This window comes from Varroa destructor, unplaced genomic scaffold, assembly GCF_002443255.2.
Source record: "Varroa destructor unplaced genomic scaffold, Vdes_3.0 BEIS01000001.1, whole genome shotgun sequence".
NCBI classification, from domain to species: domain Eukaryota; kingdom Metazoa; phylum Arthropoda; class Arachnida; order Mesostigmata; family Varroidae; genus Varroa; species Varroa destructor.
Window position 1 is genome coordinate 19,906,565 of NW_019211454.1, and position 19,916 is coordinate 19,926,480.

A 19,916-nucleotide genomic window follows, 5' to 3' on the forward strand; every position below is an offset into this window, starting at 1 on the left:
CATATATATGAACAGCAAGAAAATGCATAATAAGTATCGCTCATTCGAACAGGGTTGGAGTATAAAAGCACCAGCAGCTATCCGATATGTTGCCGGTCTGCAAAAACCCTATTCTTTCACAAACAGAAGGAGCTTGGTCGGAGCTGGTGTCGGCGGAAGGAGGCTTGACTGACAAAAAAGACTAGACTTAAGCAGTACAGGAAACAAGCGGTCATATACCGCATGAAGCCGCCAGGTTTGTTCCGTAAAGATTTCAGCAAACGAAGACATGGATCTACTGTATCGAAAGATGGTATTACGAGGGCGCCAGGACTGTTGGAGGACTGTGACGACGGCTCGCAGTTACGAGGGCGGTGGTTAGTCGGCAGAAGTAGCAGTGAGAACGCGAGACTGTTAACACACTGAGTTGTAGTATGGCCGCTTGCTCCCAATGCGGCATTCATCTGCTTTTCCTTTCTGCGCCAAGTTTCCTTCTGCGCACACTACCCTCGCAGCCAAACCCCCTTTTCTGACCCTTACTTCAGCGCAGGCGGCTACGTTTGCCATGACCTGACCCTGCTACAAATACTAACGGCTGCAAAAAGAACGGGCCGCCTCCGTTGACGATCAAGTTATCAACAACCTTGGACGCATTTTAAATATATACATATATATATATATAAGCGAAGTAACGGAACTACTTGGTAATGTAATTAATTTCCTGAAACATGGTGATGAGAAAACTGCAACGAGAAAATTACGACAGAATAACAAGTATAACTGTAACAGGATAACAGGAGCAATGCGACAGGTTGGAAAAGTAACTATGAGGAAGTCTATCGCACATAAGCAAGGCAAAGGATAATGCTACGAACAGTCAAAGGCCCTTGATAATGACTCTTGTTTCATACAGATGTAAATTTGTGATACGAGACAGCTCTTTCGAGTTGATTCCCTTCAGAAAAGGCAATGTTTATAACCGAGCGTGAGCTCCCATTGATGATACTCTCTCCCTTTCACAATTTGGTACCATGCTAGACCCCATTTTATTTCGCACGGCTTTCTCGTCGAAGTTCAGGGCGCTACTACGTGAGTCCCTTAAGAGCGGTTACCATTATGGTTTACGTTTTCCTGCTTTGTCCAAGAGTCCGGTTATGGTGGCAAGACATGCAGAGCTAAGTATAGTTATTTCGAAAGCATTACGCAGGGCAAGAGTGCGTTTGACGTATGAGTCAAGCGGTTTGGCACTACATGAAGGGAGGTAGGAAGTTCATGGCTAATGCTTTGTATGATGCACAACCGTTTCATGCATATTGGTTCTCTCCTTTACATCAGAGCCCTTCTTACATAATGGGCGGTTGCAAAAAAGTGCGAAAGTAGGCCGATCTTTATTAAAGCCATTTCTTCACTCAAATTGCAAGTAAGTTCCTAAAAATAAGTAGGGGTCCGTGGAGCTTATTAGTAAATGTCCTGAAAAAATGTATGACACAATATACATTTTATGACACAATTTTACTAGTGTAATCTATAAAGGAAAAAGCGACACCCAATACACTGTAACAACAAGAGCTTCTTGTACGATATAATAAGAAGTTATCTAATAGCACTTATATGATAATATATTGGTGTACAAAACATAGATTATATTAAAAATCAGTTGAACAATATATACACCTGAGTACAAGGTTGTTAGCCTTAAACAAAAGGGCTCCATAAACGCGATAGATCCCAAGAAGTTATAAGAACATTAGCAATACGGTCTAGATTAAGTACCCTTTTAATATTTTCTTCATCATAAAAAAGCTTAGTATCCATTTGACCGCCATAGCGCTTGGTCGCTAAACTTTTCTAAAAACTATTGGGAAAGTATAGGTAAATTTTCAACGAACGTAAAACCACAACAATGATTTTAATTTTAAACAAATGCTACGAAAAATAAAGTTAATATATATATCCAATGGCTGAACGTCAAGTCTGTTAATGTACACCTCGGTAGAATAGCAGTAGCGGCAGCTAGCGTCTAGAGCCCACGTAAAGTGTGTTGTTGAGAGGCGCAATTTATGGTATAGTGAATGACTCAGAATGTGCCGGCGAAACGATAGTGGGACAAAGTCAACATACAGAACAACCGCTGAACAGTTAGCTAGCATGTGCATAGCAAGAACACAAAAACAGAATACAAAATAAAACAGAGTAGCAGTAACATTAATAAAAACAGTGACGGCTTGTTTAGTTAATGGGATTTCGCAAAAATGCTGTACTTTCAATATGGCCGCTTAGAGAATTAACTTCCATTTCCAGATTATAATCTAATAATTCATAGCCAAAGATCTTGCATTTGTAAATAGGCATAGGTCGGAATGCAACATGGAGAACAGCCTTTTTGTTTTTACGAGGGCAATAACTAGATCTTGGTCTTAAATTAAGATAAATAGAAATATAGCGCATGACGGCTTGCAAACAAACATGCCTTTATTTGCTTGTGCTGTTTATAGATACAACGTTTGGTCCTTATTCAAAATGGACATCCACTTATTACATATTTACAAACGTACAAATACCTAAACTAAGTAGCCTCAGATCACGATAATAATTTCCGAGTTGCAATCGAAATCCAATGTATGTGAAGAGATCGTCTGTAGTGTTAAACCGACCTTCAACAAAAACGGGTACAAGTGTGATCCTCTCAGGGTATAGTACAGACTACGCGGAATTAATTAATAACAAAAAACAGTACCATGAATAACGGACATATTGTAAAACACGAACTGAAAAGAAGTATCTTACATAAACAAGTTACATAAACAGGTCAGTGTGCCAAAAACTAAAATATTAATGGCTACGTACTACCAGGAGAACGAACACGAATTTAGCGAAGACATAGATCTCAAGTGTTAAAAAAAATTTATAGAATCAAACAATATTAATTTAATTCTAGATATATAACATATTATTACATTATATATACCATAGGCAAATTCATTATATGGGGAATAAAGCAGTAAGCTATTACGTAATAGGTGATCCGATAATGTGGTACCATGTTTTGCAAACATTAGATACGGAAGGCTTAAATGAAAAGTATGGCAGTGGTGGACACAAGATTCAATAAAGAAGTATATTTGTGTGCTGAACATAATGTCTTGATTGTGAATTCCTCTGTTTATTTTTGACTAGAAAAGAATGGGAACCGCGTACTTAACAGAATCGAAAAGCCCTGAAAGCCACTGAAAGTGACCGGTAATTACGCCTGGCTATGTTTAGGCAGAAACATATGGGAAACCTGTCAATAAAAAGTCATTATTGGATTCTTTGGAAATATCTTAGATCATGGTAATGTGGTTCGTAAAAGAAATAAGCCCTATGTATCTTTTTCCATGCGCCGCACTTGTACTTATGCAGATGTTCCTGAAGACAAATGACTTTACGCTATTTAATATTTGGTGAGGCTGTTTGTAAGAGATGCGCTTCGGCACTCAACTCAACTAGCATAACGAGGAATGAGGATGTTACGTAATAGTTAACGTGAGAACGAGCCTCTTTGCCAGTTAATGTATCCAATGAGTTACCATAACCAATCTACTTGTAGTTTTGATGCCAAATAAATTGCAGAGGCTTCCGTTAGCAAAATTTCCAGTTGTTCCCATACGCTGGACATTGATCCCATCGTTGTTAAGGTCGGGCATTAAGGCAATGGTCTTCAAAACAATATGGCTTTGGCGACGCTCGTGCACATTTTATTGACTTCGCACTATTCAGAGATCCTTTGATTGAATGCTGCTGAAATCTTTCTCTACTCATAACACTGTCAACATGTAGCAACACGCTCATAAATTCCTAATCAACGTTGAATATTTTTCTTTACGAACTAGAAATTAGGTTGGCCCGGTTTTTACTGTAATAGTTTATTGGTTTTTATCCCAAATGTTTTTTCAATAACCTTAAATATGGTCGATAGTAAACTTGAGGGATAACAACTTTATATGGAAGTTCTGCGCTCTGCGGATAACTTTAGAAACTCTAAAGCGAAACGTGTCTCCGTATTGAAAATTATTATCGAGAAGGTCAAATACAGAGAGATCTAATTTTTTAAATTGAGCAGTATGTGGCCCTGCGAGCCATCTACCTATAGACTGCTCATAACTGCTATTAGTCGCTCGTTGGTTTCACATGACATGAGCATATTTAAATCATACCGAAAAGGGATTCAGATGTAATGAAATTGTAGGGTATTCTTCCGCACAGTTGTTGGTTATCAACTCGCATTTTCCGTACATTTATGACACTGTTTCAGAATTTTAGTTCTGCGGCTGGCATATTGATTGGATGCATAGTACAGTTCCTATTTTCTTAGAGAGTGTGCTGACGGAAAGTTGGCGGTGGAAATTTCTTTAGCAAGAGTTACTCTCCCTTTTTTGGCCGTCGAGTTACGCTTTTCAAAGGTCACGAAAGTACGAACTTACACAGCCTGCCATATTCAACTTTCAAAGCTAAAGACAAATATAGTTTTTTTTTATAATAGTTGAGATTTAATTTGGTAGAGCAGCTCTTCGGTTGTGGCACTCTTGTCTTTAGCATACTGCATCGCCTTTTATAATTTTTCTGTTCAAAACGAACTTTCAGCTAATGTTAGTGTCCCGTCGAATTGGAAGCAAATCTTTTTACGAATTCAGAGCTTTCTTCTCTGAGGTCGCATTCAACAATTTCTGATGCGACGCCAGCTACTCTCCTAATGCCCTCGCATCAACTCCTTTGGAGGATGTACCAACTAAGTGCTACAAAGTGGTGGCAATGTTCTTACATGATAGTGTTGCCAGCCAGATGGGATACCGCGATGGAGTTTGTGAGTGCGAAAATCATACACTCGATACATTCACACCGTCCGCTGCTAACTACGTAACGAGTGTCATTGAAATTGAATAATACTCATAATTTAATGAGATGATAGCCGTCATTCTTGTTATTTGGATGTCGCAGGGCACTACAAGACGAACAGTATGAATTCCGTGCCTGTAAACCAACGAAGACGGCTTGTAGTATGGATAGCTGAAACTGAAGAAACACTTTGTCGTACGAACCAGTCTCTTCTCATCGTCTTCGTTCGAGTACGGTACGAGAGAAGTACCGTACTAACAAAGCTCGTACAACCAAGTCGCCATTTAAGGTGTTCCAACCGTATAAGAGGAATGCAGTTATAATCAACAGTGTGGCAACGACGCCGACCTAGCAACAGAATCTGTCCAAGGAAACAATCTAACCTCGTTATTTTCTTTTGCTCGACATCAGTAACCTACTTTTACAAACAAAGCAACGCTATTGCGGCCTAACTGCACAAACTGAAGATTGCACTAACAAATTTTATTATATGATTTTCCAGATTCATTTCTTAATATCCTAATACTTTATGCAATGCAGATAAGTTAGGTCAGCGAATCGGCTTGCTATCTCAGATATTAAATAAGTTTTTACCTAAAATAAAATAACGGTTTTAACAATGTTACCAAGTGTGAGTATTCCACCAAGTTACTCTGTCTGTTGTGTAGAAATAAATACGATGTGTTATATTCTTAATCTTAAAAATCAATTTCGTAAGTTTCATTCACATGCTAACAATTTCCAGGAAGATAATAAATGTAATAGACAAAAATAAGTAAGTAAAAAGTTGATAAAAATTGTTATAACGTAGTTCATAATGTGCTAATCAAAAGGAAAGCTTCCATCGAAACTTGGATATTGGTATATGTAAACTTTTCATTGAATTATTCAGTCTTGATAAATCCTAAAGATGCAGAAACACATTACCGGGCAACGCTTGAAAATTTATTTGAAGTTCCATTTTATTTATATATATATATATATATATATATATATATTTAAACAGTACATGGGAAATGATACCATGCATTAGAGGCACCTAACGATTGCACCTAAATGGTGCCGCGGGCGTAGCATTGCATACATAAGGCTTTGTAAAAGACGTCCTATTAAAATGTGTACGGGGTTATTCTCAGGCATGCTAATGCGTTAAGGGAAAGAACGGCAAGACAATTCCTGCAGTGGCGTCAACTACAGGGTCCTCCGCCATGTTGGTAACGGCAATTTTTCTCTGGGTCCTAATAACTGGGTGTCTAACAGATAATATGATGAAATTGGTGCGTCGCATGGTAAGTCACGACGTGTCGATTAATTTTTCCACTTTCCCTCCAAGCAGAATTTGCCATCCCATTGGCTCTTTGAGAATTTGGGTTTATATCACCCATTTTTTGTTCATATTCTTGACCTTGGTCTTTATAGGTTTCTGTTTCCTTTAGGACAGCTTGGTATTTCACAGAGCAAACACACGACTTAGTTTCTGGCTGAGAGCCGGGTGCGCTTAAGGTAGGCTAGTTTTATACGGTCATTGACTTGTCATGAGTTGTTCCCATAACAATCGCAGGCAGCCTGTACGACGCACAAGCTGTAACTTTTAAGAGAGTTAACGCTGTCCTTAATGAAAGCTCACGCGGATTATTGTAATGGCTAATGGAGCCTTCTGCATCCTTTACATAATATGATTGGCAAATGTTTGTAATTAATGCGTTCTTGAGAAAAATATCAGCGAAATTTTTACTTGAGACTCAGTACCACACTACTGATATATTATAGTGAAAATTAGTTCATTAAAAATCCAGTGATTTTTCTCAGCTGTTGGATATTATTGCCCTGTAACTTTTATGACCTGTCCTATTTGCATTCTATTTTTAAGTGGATTTTTGCGCGCAAAGGAATACCACAGCTTTTCGTTGCTGATCGGCGATGAAAAACGGAAACCGCCATTTTTGCTTTTATGCAAATTTCGCTTACTTGCTTAACGACCTAATACTCGTTTAATTGCGTTCGCGTGCTTCCTTATATAAGGTAGCCAAACCTCAAAACAATGCAAAAATTAGAGAACCGCAAAACTTTTGTTAATATTAATGTAAAGCTTGGTGATTCTAAGTAAAATAATCTAAAAGTTCTACTAACGTCTATTAGTATAGCGTTTTTTCTATTTTTTAAAAAAAAGTTCAATAGAGATTAAAGTTAACCTGCGACTTTAATTTAATTTCCGAACATTTCACGAAGTTGACTACAGAAATGATCACGTCATTCAGTGTATTAATAAATTGTGTAAGGCTCTACATCTAAGGTAAGGAGTAATTGCTGATGTTACTTCGAAGCTCACATAGACCTAAGGCATCAACATATGACTTGTATTGAAAGCCAGCGAAAAGAGCGTTTCGTGTGTCCAGGAAAAAACACTAAGTAGATGGCAACTTGCAGAAGATCTTAGAGGCTCACCTGAATAGCATGTTCTTCTAGAATATAGAGCGCTATAGATTTTCGCATTAGAATTATCACTGGCATTTGAATTCAGCGTATAGAGCGATGACTAGCTTATAGCTATGGCCTAATTAACGCGTTACGGTTAGCTTGGTTAAACGCCTCGAAAAGTTTAAATAGGTGTAGTTGGATTTCTCCTAGCTCTTTTAAAATATTGTTTAATCTTAGATTGTAAGAAGCTGTGTTGTTGTTATCTTAGTCTTTGCAAGATATTAGTCTATCTTAACTAACTGCATCAGCGCTAAATGAGCCACGAAATTATAGGCCAGAGTTAAGCAAACTATAGATTCTTGAGTTAGCAAGTTAAACAACTTAATTTTTCTAACTTCACACTTGTTGGACGATTTGTCCGACAACTGTTGAAAAATTCTAAGAGATTTATATTGGAAAATTGTTTGTCTTTTCTCAGGCTCTACAAAAGCGACTCAGCACTGGAGCATAGAAAATAAAAATGTTCTTTTCAGTGTTTGCCATTGAAAAGTGAAACGGTAGATACTGAATATTTTCGACTTAATTTATCGTAAATGAGTTTATAAGTTACATTGCATGCAAAGTGTAGCCAATCATATAAACGTCTTCTATCTCGATAATAATGTGGTTTACCGACAAAACTCTGTAGAATAATAATACAATTCAGCATGATAACGTGCAGATAGATTATTGGTTTGTCAGTGAAAACTGGCATCTAGAAATAATAACGACGTTAGGTTGAAACACAAATACTTTTGGCCTATTTTTCTACTCCCATTTGAAAGCGTTTTAATATCATTGTGCAGTGCATTAAATTTTATGTGCGGCTGAGGTTTTAAAGATTAACGCTCCATTAATAGAGCTTTAGGTCAAAAGAAGGGCATCTTCGACATCTTCTATATAGTTTGTTGCCAAGATGAGATAGCTGTCGTTTCTGAAAGGACCGAGGATTTAGCTAAAAGAACTGCAGAACTAGTTCACAAATCCAAGAATGGAATCCTGAGATGGGAGGATGCACGCCGCCTTAATCGGCCATATAAGCTCAATAAGGAACGACTGGAGGCACCTTTGAGCGACGACAGCCGGCAAATAATTTGTGAATTAGACTAGAAAATTAACTAGAATCATATGTCCATACTAAATATGCTACAAAATTAGAAGCTAGACTGATCCATGAACATTAAAAAAAAACACGACGCTTTATCGTTTTTTTAACATCTTATCCGGCACCGCGCCACACGCAGAATTGTCAATGAAGATGAAAAGTAACGTATCTTCTTCAATATAAGAAAGAAAAATAAATGTATAGCTTCGAAAGATACGCCCAGTTGAACCAGATTTTATCTCAAAAAGGCGAAGGAAATGCTTGAGAGAAATAAAATGGTCAACTCTTTATGGCCCAGTTGCATCAAGTGAGTGAGGTTAATCTAAACAAAAGACGAAAAAACTTATCGTTCCTTGCGATAATGCCATTGGCAAGAGTTGTAAAAGTCGGTTTGAAATAGTTTAAGTGAGAGGTTATTTTACACATATACTTCAGACTTCGCTCCGATGGATTATTACCTTTTTCCGATCACTGGTAAATGATATCAGTAACCATACAACAAATGCGCCTTAAAACCTAGAAGGATGAGTCATTCAATAGCAGATCTAGAAATTTCTGGTGAAAAAGAATAAATTAGTTAATTGACAGGAAAATCTCGGGGAGAACGACGGTGAGTACGTAACGTATTTTTTTTACCAGATTTCAAATAAAGCGTTGCACCATTTGTACATAGTAAACGTATCCCGGCTTTACGTAATTAAAAACTATACAATCATTATACGGGATTTACAGTAATTAAGTATTCCCAGAACAGTGAGTTCTGTATTAATGAGAACCGCTGATGTGAAATTAAGTTTTAATGGAAATGGAAAAACGGGACAAACGCTACACAGTACCAAGATTACACAATGACCCTAACGGATGATTGGGAATAATTGTAAGAGAGCGAGGGGTTTAAGCTGGGTAAAATTTCATACTGTCGCCACATGCGTCGCCGGAGGCAAACTTTACATATAGAAATGGGGCAATGTTTGTTTGGATTTATGTCGGCAAATTTAGGATTGAGGTCAGGTATTTTCATAGACAGTAGGATTCATGCAATATGGTAATAACTTAATAGAAACGAGGTAGTTGGGAAGAATGAAGTAACTGCAACAAAAGCAGTTAGATTACAGATACATTTCAGTAGTAAGGGATGAAGGTAAGGAAACCGTATTAATGCAGTAGGGCAACCCATAATTTAAACAGTACAATAAAGTAGCAGCTTTAACGGAACGGAACTATTAAAGCAACATCATGCATTAACTGACTCAAGGAGACAGAATTAGTATAATTGAATAACTGTTCCAGATTATATCAATACGTAGCAAGCTAAAGAGAATTTCAACTAAATAGCTATAAAGGTGTGGATCTAAATTCGAGTCTATTGGGTTAGAATCAGTGTTCTAAGGTAAAATACATTCGCATTAGAATATATTTTTTACAAAATAATTGCAAAAAATATCACGGATTAGGTGGGACATAGTACTACTACATGATTGAACACTACTAAAGGGAAACCAATTTAATGTGGGCCGAGTGTTGAGTTTGACCCCAATGGCTGAGCTTAATTTTATTGAAATTACTATCCACTCATTACCAGTTTCTTTTAAACTTCACGCTAAGCTAACCTGGATCTTCTTTATTAGTAGCGCAAACTAGTCAGAGGGATGTCGCGTATGCCATCGTGTCTATAGATCGGGGTTTTTGTGTCTGAGTTCCCTATCGCGCCAGGCGAGCCAAGTTCTGGACAAAAAAAATTGTTTCTCCGTCACCCTGGTGAACACGAGCCGTAACCATGGTTTTCAGTCTGTCCATTCTCTTACGTAGAGATCTGGATTTTTCCACTAGCAGCTTTCTGATAAATATGTCACTTCCCCTGTAGCATTCCCGGGATTTACAGATGTGACGGATCTCTCTAATGCCGCACTTAATTGCCACTCTGGCATATTTTGGCATACAGCTAACTCTGATATGGTCAAAGGCTGGGCACTTTGTCAAATAGGTTTTTTTTTTCTTGCCATCCAACGAACGCAGACGTTCGAGAGGGGTTTACCTATACACATAACTTTGGAATTGTTTATATTCAAGCAAAATTTGCGTGCGGAAAACGACATGTTTTCACCCGGTCTGCTCTATCTAAACTGTATATGTCCGGCACAAGGTTTTCTGGTGTCACTTCTGGCTAGTAGAAGGGAAAGGCAGACTATTTTTCGTACCGTTCGTCTTAATTAGACCGTTTCTGGTGTTATTTGTAGCATCAGCCCATATTCTTTGCGGTGAATCCAGGAGACGATTCCGCTAGCATCAGGGCAGCCTGAACTCTAGCAGTTCGGTGCGTCTGACACACATGCAGACCCAAAACACGTTGAGCTTTTTCTCCTTTGTAAAAAAGTCTCCTTTGTAGCACCTCTGTAGCTAGAGACCCTGTCAAAAAAGGTGGATCGCTCTGACATCGACTTCGAAAGTGTCACTTTTTTCCCTTGTGATCCATTGATGTTAGGCAAGATAACTTAAGACCGCGGAGAATTTCATGATCTTTGGTACTGCACTTTTAATGAGGGTTGTGTTTTTCGTAGTGCGTTGCAATTGTATTTCCGGGTATCTGGCATTGCTCTTTATTTGTTTCGGCTTTCCTTTAACTTCAAACTGACTGCGCAGCTCTTTCTGTTAGGAGAACGGCGTTCGGTCCCGGCTTCTTGTTTAGCTATTTCTATCAGAGCCTATTAGGTTAATTTTTTAAGTCCATGGCCATACGTGCTGTAATTGTTACCGCGAGGTCATTAGCATAGGTTACTAAGTGCACTCCGAGAGAAAGATTGGGCAGTCGTAAGACGCCAAATTTCACAGCAAAGGTTTTAGGATTCATCCTTAAGGCACTTGAGCCGACACAGAAAATTGGAGTCATTAGTTTGTTGCCCAAGTAGTTATATATTGATATATATGTTGATGAAAGTTTTTCGCGTGGTACAGTCTAGTACTTTTTAGTAATTTCCAGAAGTACTGTTAAACTCGTTTTTTTTAATATCTAACATAATAGTGAGAAAAGGATCCCTTAACTGTATTTTTCTTTCTCCGACTTCTTCCCTTCTACGTAGTACTTTGTCTGTTTCTGATAGGAAAAAAGATATAGGTTGCCTGGCCTTCTCAGCAGAGTCCGCAATGTAGCTTCGATGATGAATTCAAATCCTTTTAAAGCACTCCCAACGAGCAGGCTGACTGGTACGGACCACTATTTTTAGGTGTGAGAATTACCTGTTTTTTTCCAGGACTCGAAGAAGACATTCTCATTTACGATTGTAATATCCACGACAATTCGTGTGCCCCTCGTAGGCGGAGTTACCGAAGTTTGCATGAGCTTTTTTTTTTTATTTTTCAAAAGCGAACTTGAGCTCTTCTCTTTTTTACCTTCGTTCCGTTATCATCATTAAACGGGCGACTTTAAGGAGTCGTTTAGTATCACCTGCAGTGACTCCTTGTAATATTTTTTTTTGATTTTCCTTTAAGGAGGATCTCAGCTGCTTCGTAGGCATGTAGCGTGCCAAATAATTATTGGGGATTGCTCGTGTTGGCGAGAACTCGAGTTCTTTTTAGCTATCTAAGCTTTCTGCAATTTGCATGTGGCACCGTTATCATTTTATCTATATCAGTATTTGAGTTGCACTAGGTTTTGGCGTTTGGGGTTAGGCCCAGCCAGGCTACAGATTCCTGTGGCAAAACGCTGCAGAGCTTCGACATCCCCTGGAACTTCCGTATGATCAAACTATTTTTGGTAATGAAAGAGATCGTTTTTTTCCTGATATTTTAGCCTTACTAGAAAAGGTGACGTATCAGGCCATTCCTATTTTTTTACTTAATGTGCGTTTAATGCAATGATGGTCACTTGACTTCTTTGTCCAGAACCGTGCCAAAACATGTGCCTTCTTCGTGTGCCGAGTAGAGCATATTGGGAGGTGTAAGTATGATTTCCCTAGGCTTTTCTGAAATGTAGAGGGTAGTTTTTTGTTTAACGTTACGACGCTCAACAAATAGACTACACTTACTTTTTAGTAGTTGGATACGATTAGTTTCTAACCATCCAAACGGTTGTGATCTGCTCGCATTCATCGGTTTTAAGCAAGCGTCATATCTCTGAGACGGCATCGAGGCCCCACAGAAAAGTATCTCCGCGCGTTAACGGCCAATTCTGCAAAATCGCCCGGTATTCTCTTTAGGTCACTAAGCAATTAACTTGGCTGCAGCAGCTAAAATAGAGGCAACCCGAGCCATATAAGACTTGTGATTTTTTATTGCTAATGTCCTTCATGCAGGCGATTAAAGGGTTGCGTATTGTTAAGGTCGTGTTAATTTTCAGCAGCGTTTTGTCGAGTTCCTCGGAATCAATAAGAACGCATTACTTCAAGCCCCTTTCCCTTTGAACAAAGTATGGAGTACTCTACTCTTGTGCCAGTTTAGGGAAAATGTCGTAATCATTCCCGAGTTAATTACATTAATATCTTTCTCGCTTGTTTGGGGTGAAATACTACTGTTCATGCGCTTTTACTTTTGAGGTTTCTTCTCTTTAGCTCTGAAGTCTGATTATATTCTGTGCTACTTGATCTCTATTCCGTCTGTATTACTTGGTCGTCTTTTTTGCTTTCGGATTTAGGGTTACTTTAAGTTTAGCAGGTTAACTGTCTCTTAGGACCGTCGCGTGGCTGATTTTTTTGTGCTTCCAACGGAGTGCTTCTGCGATATTCAAGGCCGTCTGTTCGAGAGCTACTCTGTTACAGGTGTAACAAGAACGGTTACTGAAGCATCCTTCGCCACGTATCGAGGCGTTCCGAATATGTGGCATTGTTTTCCTAGCTATTTCGTTGCTGCATTATGCAACTTTGTGTCCTACCTGCGGACACTTCAGGCATAACGGGCCCATTACCCAATCCGCAAGGAGCAGGTTTGCCAGTACGTCTGCAAGCTACTAATTGCCGGCAGCTTGATGGCTATTGTAGCGCCTATGAACTTCACGATGCCGATGCTTCCTCTTGCTAAACGCACTCAGAAAAGTACACTTGAATACTACAACTAACAACACTAATAGTCTAATGAAATTTATCACTGAATATATCGATAGCAAACGTCATTATATTCGAATTCTACGTGGCGCGAACGCTCTAGCTCACGCTACCGTGATCAGGACCGAGAAAGGCGGCATGTTTAGTACAGTTAATGACACAAAAATGTTAAGAAGTCTAACTTAACGACAGCTTTGAAGCGGTAAAATGTTAAAGCAAATATGTTAAATCTGTAGATTTTCGTCTAAGAATTGTATTAAAATTTAGTAAAAATTAATAATTTTTCGTGACCTTTGGGTTTTGCATAAGAATAGGTGGATTTCGGTTAAAAAATGGCCGGGGAAGCTATGGCTTTTTTATTCGAATAGAAGTTGGGGTTCTTTATAAATGGATTAATTAACCAAAGGACGTACGTTGTTTTTCTTAATTACAAAATAAATTCCTTACTTATTGAAAACGAATTTTTTTTCTATATAAAGCTGTGTTAACAAGCTCCCAGTTTACTCGATACACGTCGATGCAACAAACCGGTTCTTATCACGAGTAAACATTAGTTTTGTAAACGCAGCTGATCATTTTTAACTTCTAACACTTGCAAAATATATAATGGGCCTACATCGTACCAGTTAAGAGATACCATCCAAAACTTGTCTTGAACATTGTAATCTGCCCTTGTAAACCGCTTGGACCAGACGCCTTGCAAAAATTTGAAAGCAATTGATGACTTCAATTGCATATTTTCATTATATAATTATATCAAATTTTGAGTGCAATAAACGTTTCAAAAAAAGAAACGAATTCACCCGAAGGGTAAATTCTTCTGGCATACGGCGCCTTCAGGGATAGCAGCAATAATCACTCACAGGTGCTGAAAGCTGTTCAAGCACTCCAAATACTGGCTTTTTCTTCACAGTTCTTACGCGCCAATAATTTTAGTTAATTAGTTTTTTTCTTCTTATCTTTTTTTCTGTTGCCTTATATGTTGTTCGAAAGTTTAATTGTGCAGTAAGTGAAACCTTCGTCGCATTCAGGCTCTAGGCAAGGTAAAGGGTCTAGCTTAACAAATGTGTGGATGCTCTATTTTACACCACTATTTCTTGTCAAGGTCGTAAAGCTACTAAAGCATAGGATATTTATTGCATATGCGCTGGGAACTCTAAACCCGAAAAAACTGCTCGAAAATAATTCGCAAAATTCAGTAGTTGCATTTTCGAACTAGAAAATGCACCTCGCCTCGATTGACTATACAAAGTCGGTGAAGACCACTTGAAGGCTCTTTCGATAACTTGTGTTTTAAGCGAGAAAACAAACTGTAATTGTATGATTACTGAAAAGTGTCTTTAGCGTATGGAATTTGCTCATATTATAGGGGCCAAAATATTTTATAAACTGAGTGAACAACACAAAAACAAACTTCACAGACGACTAATTCTTGCTAAGCAGTAAGCTCACTGTGATTTTCCTTAATATCATTTTGATCTTGACCGAATGTGCGTTATGGTCATTGGTTACGGTTTTCTCTTTCGATCCTAATTATCATCTGTTAAAACGTCGCAGATGCGTTATTGAGTTTCATCATATTTACTGTAATCTAGCATCGTCCACCTGATGTGAAAAACTCTGGCTTCGCTGAGTCTCTAACATATCTAAAAGCCAACTTGAACGTGAAATCTACGCAACTAATATCATCTAGAGTTCTGTCAATTATGGGGTGTTTTTTTCTAGTGTTTGCATATCGGCATTTCGACAATTTATCTTTTAGTACTCTCCGTTCTTTTCTCTTGCCAGCACCACTGGATTTTCCAACGGCAAATGTGCGAACATCACCATTCCTGACGCTGAAGTATCTTGCGCAAGGTGTCTTGTGCAGTGAATGGACTTTTACGAGGTCGACTTCAGTCATTGTGATTTTGCAAGTTTTTCTTGTTAAGACAAACATACCAAAGGCGCAGATTAATAATGCAGTCTTTTCTTTTACCGTGGTGTCTGGATCAACAGTGAAGTCACTTTTGTCGATAGGACCGGGTCGTTTTACTTGTTGCTCCCGAGTTTCGTATGTGGAAAGTACCTACATTGTGGCTCGAGAACAGCGATGGGCTAAAGTAAGCGTATAGGTTTGATCTACCAGAAGCCGATATCGTGCAGAGCTTACCAGGTAAAAGGTATGCCAACGGGCAGATAAACGTGTCTTTTAGAAAATTAGGTGACCTCGAGCTGCTATCGAATAGTAGCGCTGCAATTCACGAGGGTGTAATAGTACTAACGTCAATGAGTTATTACTCAATATGAGAAGTTGTCGAATGGTGGCCCTACGATGGACAAGCAGAACGTCGAAAGCACGCTACAGCTGATGGTGCCATTCAAACCGAAAAGATTAATTTTATTTGTAACTTGTAACCGACGTACGAAGAGAGGTAGCATAACGATCGGGCGGTTAAATGCAGTTCATATAGTGTTGGCTGGCATCAACAACGCGGCGGTAAAATCTCGTCAGTGTTTTGGATTTTCTGCGGTACGCCAGATTCTCATCGATGCCTTCTGTCTCCTCAGCGCCTTCCATTTCGCCCGGTATTTACGATTCTCATCGCTTTTTCAGTGTAAGTCAGTGTGCGAGTTACTATGTGAATCGGTACGGATCAACTTACGAGTTTAACTGAATAGGTTTTGAAGAGATCAGTCGATATAAAATAAATAGAGAGCAATTAGCTAGATCAACCATTTCTGAATAAAATGGAACGCAAGTACGGGTTTCGTCATAGTGAAGCTCGCGAAATGCAGCGATCGAGCTCGATTCCTTAGTAGGTTGGGAACCTCTAAATAAACCTGAGTGGGAAACAAGTGGTCATTTGCTTTGATGGATGCGTCAGCAAAATTTTAGCTAAACTCGTTGAAAAATCGTTTGGAACTGGTGAACGTCCTGGCCATCTGGCACTATTCATATCGGAAGTAAGTTATAAGATTAAAGGACATTTATTTCGAGTTTAAGGGCCTACAAAGGTAGCAGACCACTTCACGAGAAAAAACCTACGCGAAGTTGTAGATTAGCTTGAAAGATTATCTCCGTTCTTGGGAAATTGGGACCTTTAAGAAGACATCTGGTAGCGCACAGTTTGCGTCGGGGCTATACGTGCCTTATGACAACTGAGACTGCCAGCGTATAAGTCTTCAGCAAATGAAGCCAGCGACTTCGAAAATTCGGTTAGCGGCAAGGTTGTCTGTTAAAGGCTATTACTTCTTCATCTGTTAATACAGCAAAATAAAGCTTAGCCACTCAATAATCGACTTGTGTTGTCCAGGGTGTTTATCAAAGATATCCTCGGTCTTATGTCAACCGGCATGGACTGATCGAGGCCGCCCGTCCAGACCCTCGAAATCCATACAGCTTGCAGTCAGCCAAAAATGCCTGTTCTGCTTAGCGCTGCACCCAAGTACCCAGAATTGAGCGCAGGTTGATAGATCGTTTACCGTCAAACAGCAGACCACACGCGAGCCCGTTGAAATTTTTGTAGCTTATAAGCCCGCAGATTAAGTCCTAAATTGCCCAAGGTAATGTGTAAAGTATACCAGGCATTATCATACCCTGTTGCACTGTTCGCAAAAACTATGCAGATTTTCGTTTTTGAAGAACACGAATCCCGACTGGTGTTTAAAGCTAGTAGTGACCACAAGGCTGCAGGCGTCACAAAGCTAGAGCCAATCGGCAATGAGTGGAAAACTTCCATTATTAAACAAGATGCATCCGGCTTACATGGGAGCTGTTAAACATTGGTTGAAATTGTTAAGTAATTATGCCAAGCATCTTCCTCAGGTCTACGACAGCCAAGGTTACCATGGCAGGATCCAGGTAGAAATCAGTTTCAAGTGGTTCGACTTTTTCTAGATAAAGTACCAGAAAAATTAGTCATTTCGTCGTAAGTGTGCCGACAGCTGCGGCCTGACAGTGAGCGATAATTACAAGTAGAACCGTTCGGCTATATCCCGTCTTGGCAATACAGAATCAGCCTGGAAAAGAAATGCTTAAGAGAAAATTATAGGGAACAAGTTGACAACCTGGGTTTCGTATGAATGTCCATGTCTTCAGAGGAGTTACTTAAACCTCTAAGGCTATTAATCAACCTCTCGCCAATGAATACGTTAGCAAACGTAAAGGTCCATTTGAAATTTTTTTCTGAAAAATCTTAAGTCGTTGAAATGAACGGAACCTCAACTCTGAGACTTTTGGGGCCCCCAGCAGCATCTGGCAACCTCTCATTGGTTGTTATACTTACGTCGTTATCCTTAAATCAGTGACTAACGTTAATACCCTATTAATCTTTAAGCAAACAGGTATAATGAAAGGATAAAAAAAGATGCCAAAGGAAGAAAGGACCGACGCCGTATTCAGGCATTTTGAGAAGAGAAGTATACGAAAGGCATGAGGTTGAGTTGACGGATTCGCAAGATGCTTCTAAATCACCTCACAGGCGCGGAACACCTGAAAATAGCTGGGGCATGATGGAAATATTTCTTATGTGTTTCGAATGAATTCCGCCAGAATCCCCTCCAAAGCGTTTTTTTAATATCAAGCTGCAGATTGCTTAGCGACCAGTATGATTTTTAGGTTTGTGTGTATGGTCTAGATTCGAACCCGGGTATAGATCCACTTCATTACGTGCAGAGAGCTAGCAGTCTGATGGAATACCTAACGGCGATACCGAGTATAAAACTCGAAAGACAAAGATTTATGAAGAAATGGGGACTGACCGGTTGCACCGCTTCGGATAAAATAAAAGGGGCAATTACCAAACAGAAAAAAGCTGCTATCAGGCTGCACTCTAAAGTCGTGGCCCACAGTCACGCATGGTTACTCAAGCCATATAGATGAAGCTCACGCTGAACTGCAGTATAGGTTGCGATAGTAGTATTAAATTATATGACTTTTCAGCCGCTCACCAAATAACATCTGAGCGAAATTTCAACAGTTTAAGTCATCAACACGAAAGGGTTAATTAGAAAATAGGATCGCCAGCATAGCGGCGTGTCTGAGAAATCATTATTCTGAAAATGAAACGTCATCAACGCACAAGCAGTAGGAGCCCGTCCGACAGCTGGGAAACCATAGATATGCGAGAAGAATCCTAGCGGAAGAACTAGCGATTAAGAATAAATTAGGCAAACCACAAGGAAATAGAATGGCGGTAGCATGGAGCAGCCAGAAAAAACGGTCTACTAGATCGTACTAACCAACGACGACTGGGCGTTCCATTTAGGGGGGACCACGACGTATCTCCTGCGTTTTGTTCGAGAACCTGAAGTATGTTTGGCTCATCCATATTCTTCCTGAGAAATGGGCATCGTTCGAGCATGCCTGAAGGTTCAGTTAAGAACAAAGGATCTTCCAATTTTTGTAAACATGGGACAATCCGGGAGGCCGTAAGGCAAAGAGGCAAACTCCCAAACTAGTCACCGTATTACTATCAAAAATAAATGTTAACAGGGACAAATGCTTGTTCATCCGCTCAAGTCACAATCGAAGAACTCAGCGCCCGAGGGGTAGCCTTAGCGGGACACGCCGTGAAGAGCAACTTCACTTTAAATGTGGGAAAAATATTCGAATAGCTTTATCGAGACTGGGTATGCCGATTTCACTAAGTACAAAAGATAACGACCTTCTTACCTTACGAGTAAACAATACTGTGCAGCATACAAAAATAAGATTACAAAACCATGCGCCGCAGGTTCTCAATGGATGATTCTACGTACCTCATGTGCTTTACAGATGAGTACTTCAAATCTTGAAAATCTTATTTTTTGAAGGCCGAAACTGAGGCGACCTGTATAAAAGGTTACCTGGTGTGCGTATTGAATGTGTCATGGTGATTTTGAGTATAGCGCAAGTATGTTCGCTCACTGGGAAGTGTTCCCGATGAAATTATTCATAAGTAAAACCATTGGTCAACCAATCAGACTCTGGGTTTAATGTGAAAAGATGAAGCTAAAGAAATCAAAAACGTTTTGGTAGGTTATTGTAAATGGATCGATGTATCTCTTTGCTTTCGCTTTGCGTATTCTCTTCGCTTAAGTTTTCGCGGCATTAAATTTAAAAAATTACTGCAATTTTGAATTCTCCGGCGCAATCGGGTAAATCTATGCTTTAAGCATTTTATAGTTTGTCCAAATGGAGTAACAGTCACGCGCAAGGTTTTATGTGAAGAATGAAATCTGTAGGTATTGCAGGAAGCCTATAGAAACTAAACACTGAGTACAGCTCGAATAAATAAGTGGTTCACGGGTTTTAAAGATGGAGAGGGGTTCATCGCAGACGATCTTCATTTTAGACGGCGTGCGGCAGGGATCAAGGACTTAAATTATGAGAAGCGTAAAATAATTCATGCCTGCCATGCACCGAATAACGATAACAGAGTTAACATAAGATAAAAACTTCATTAGCTCATTGATCGATTGTTTAGGCGTCAAAAGGCTTACGG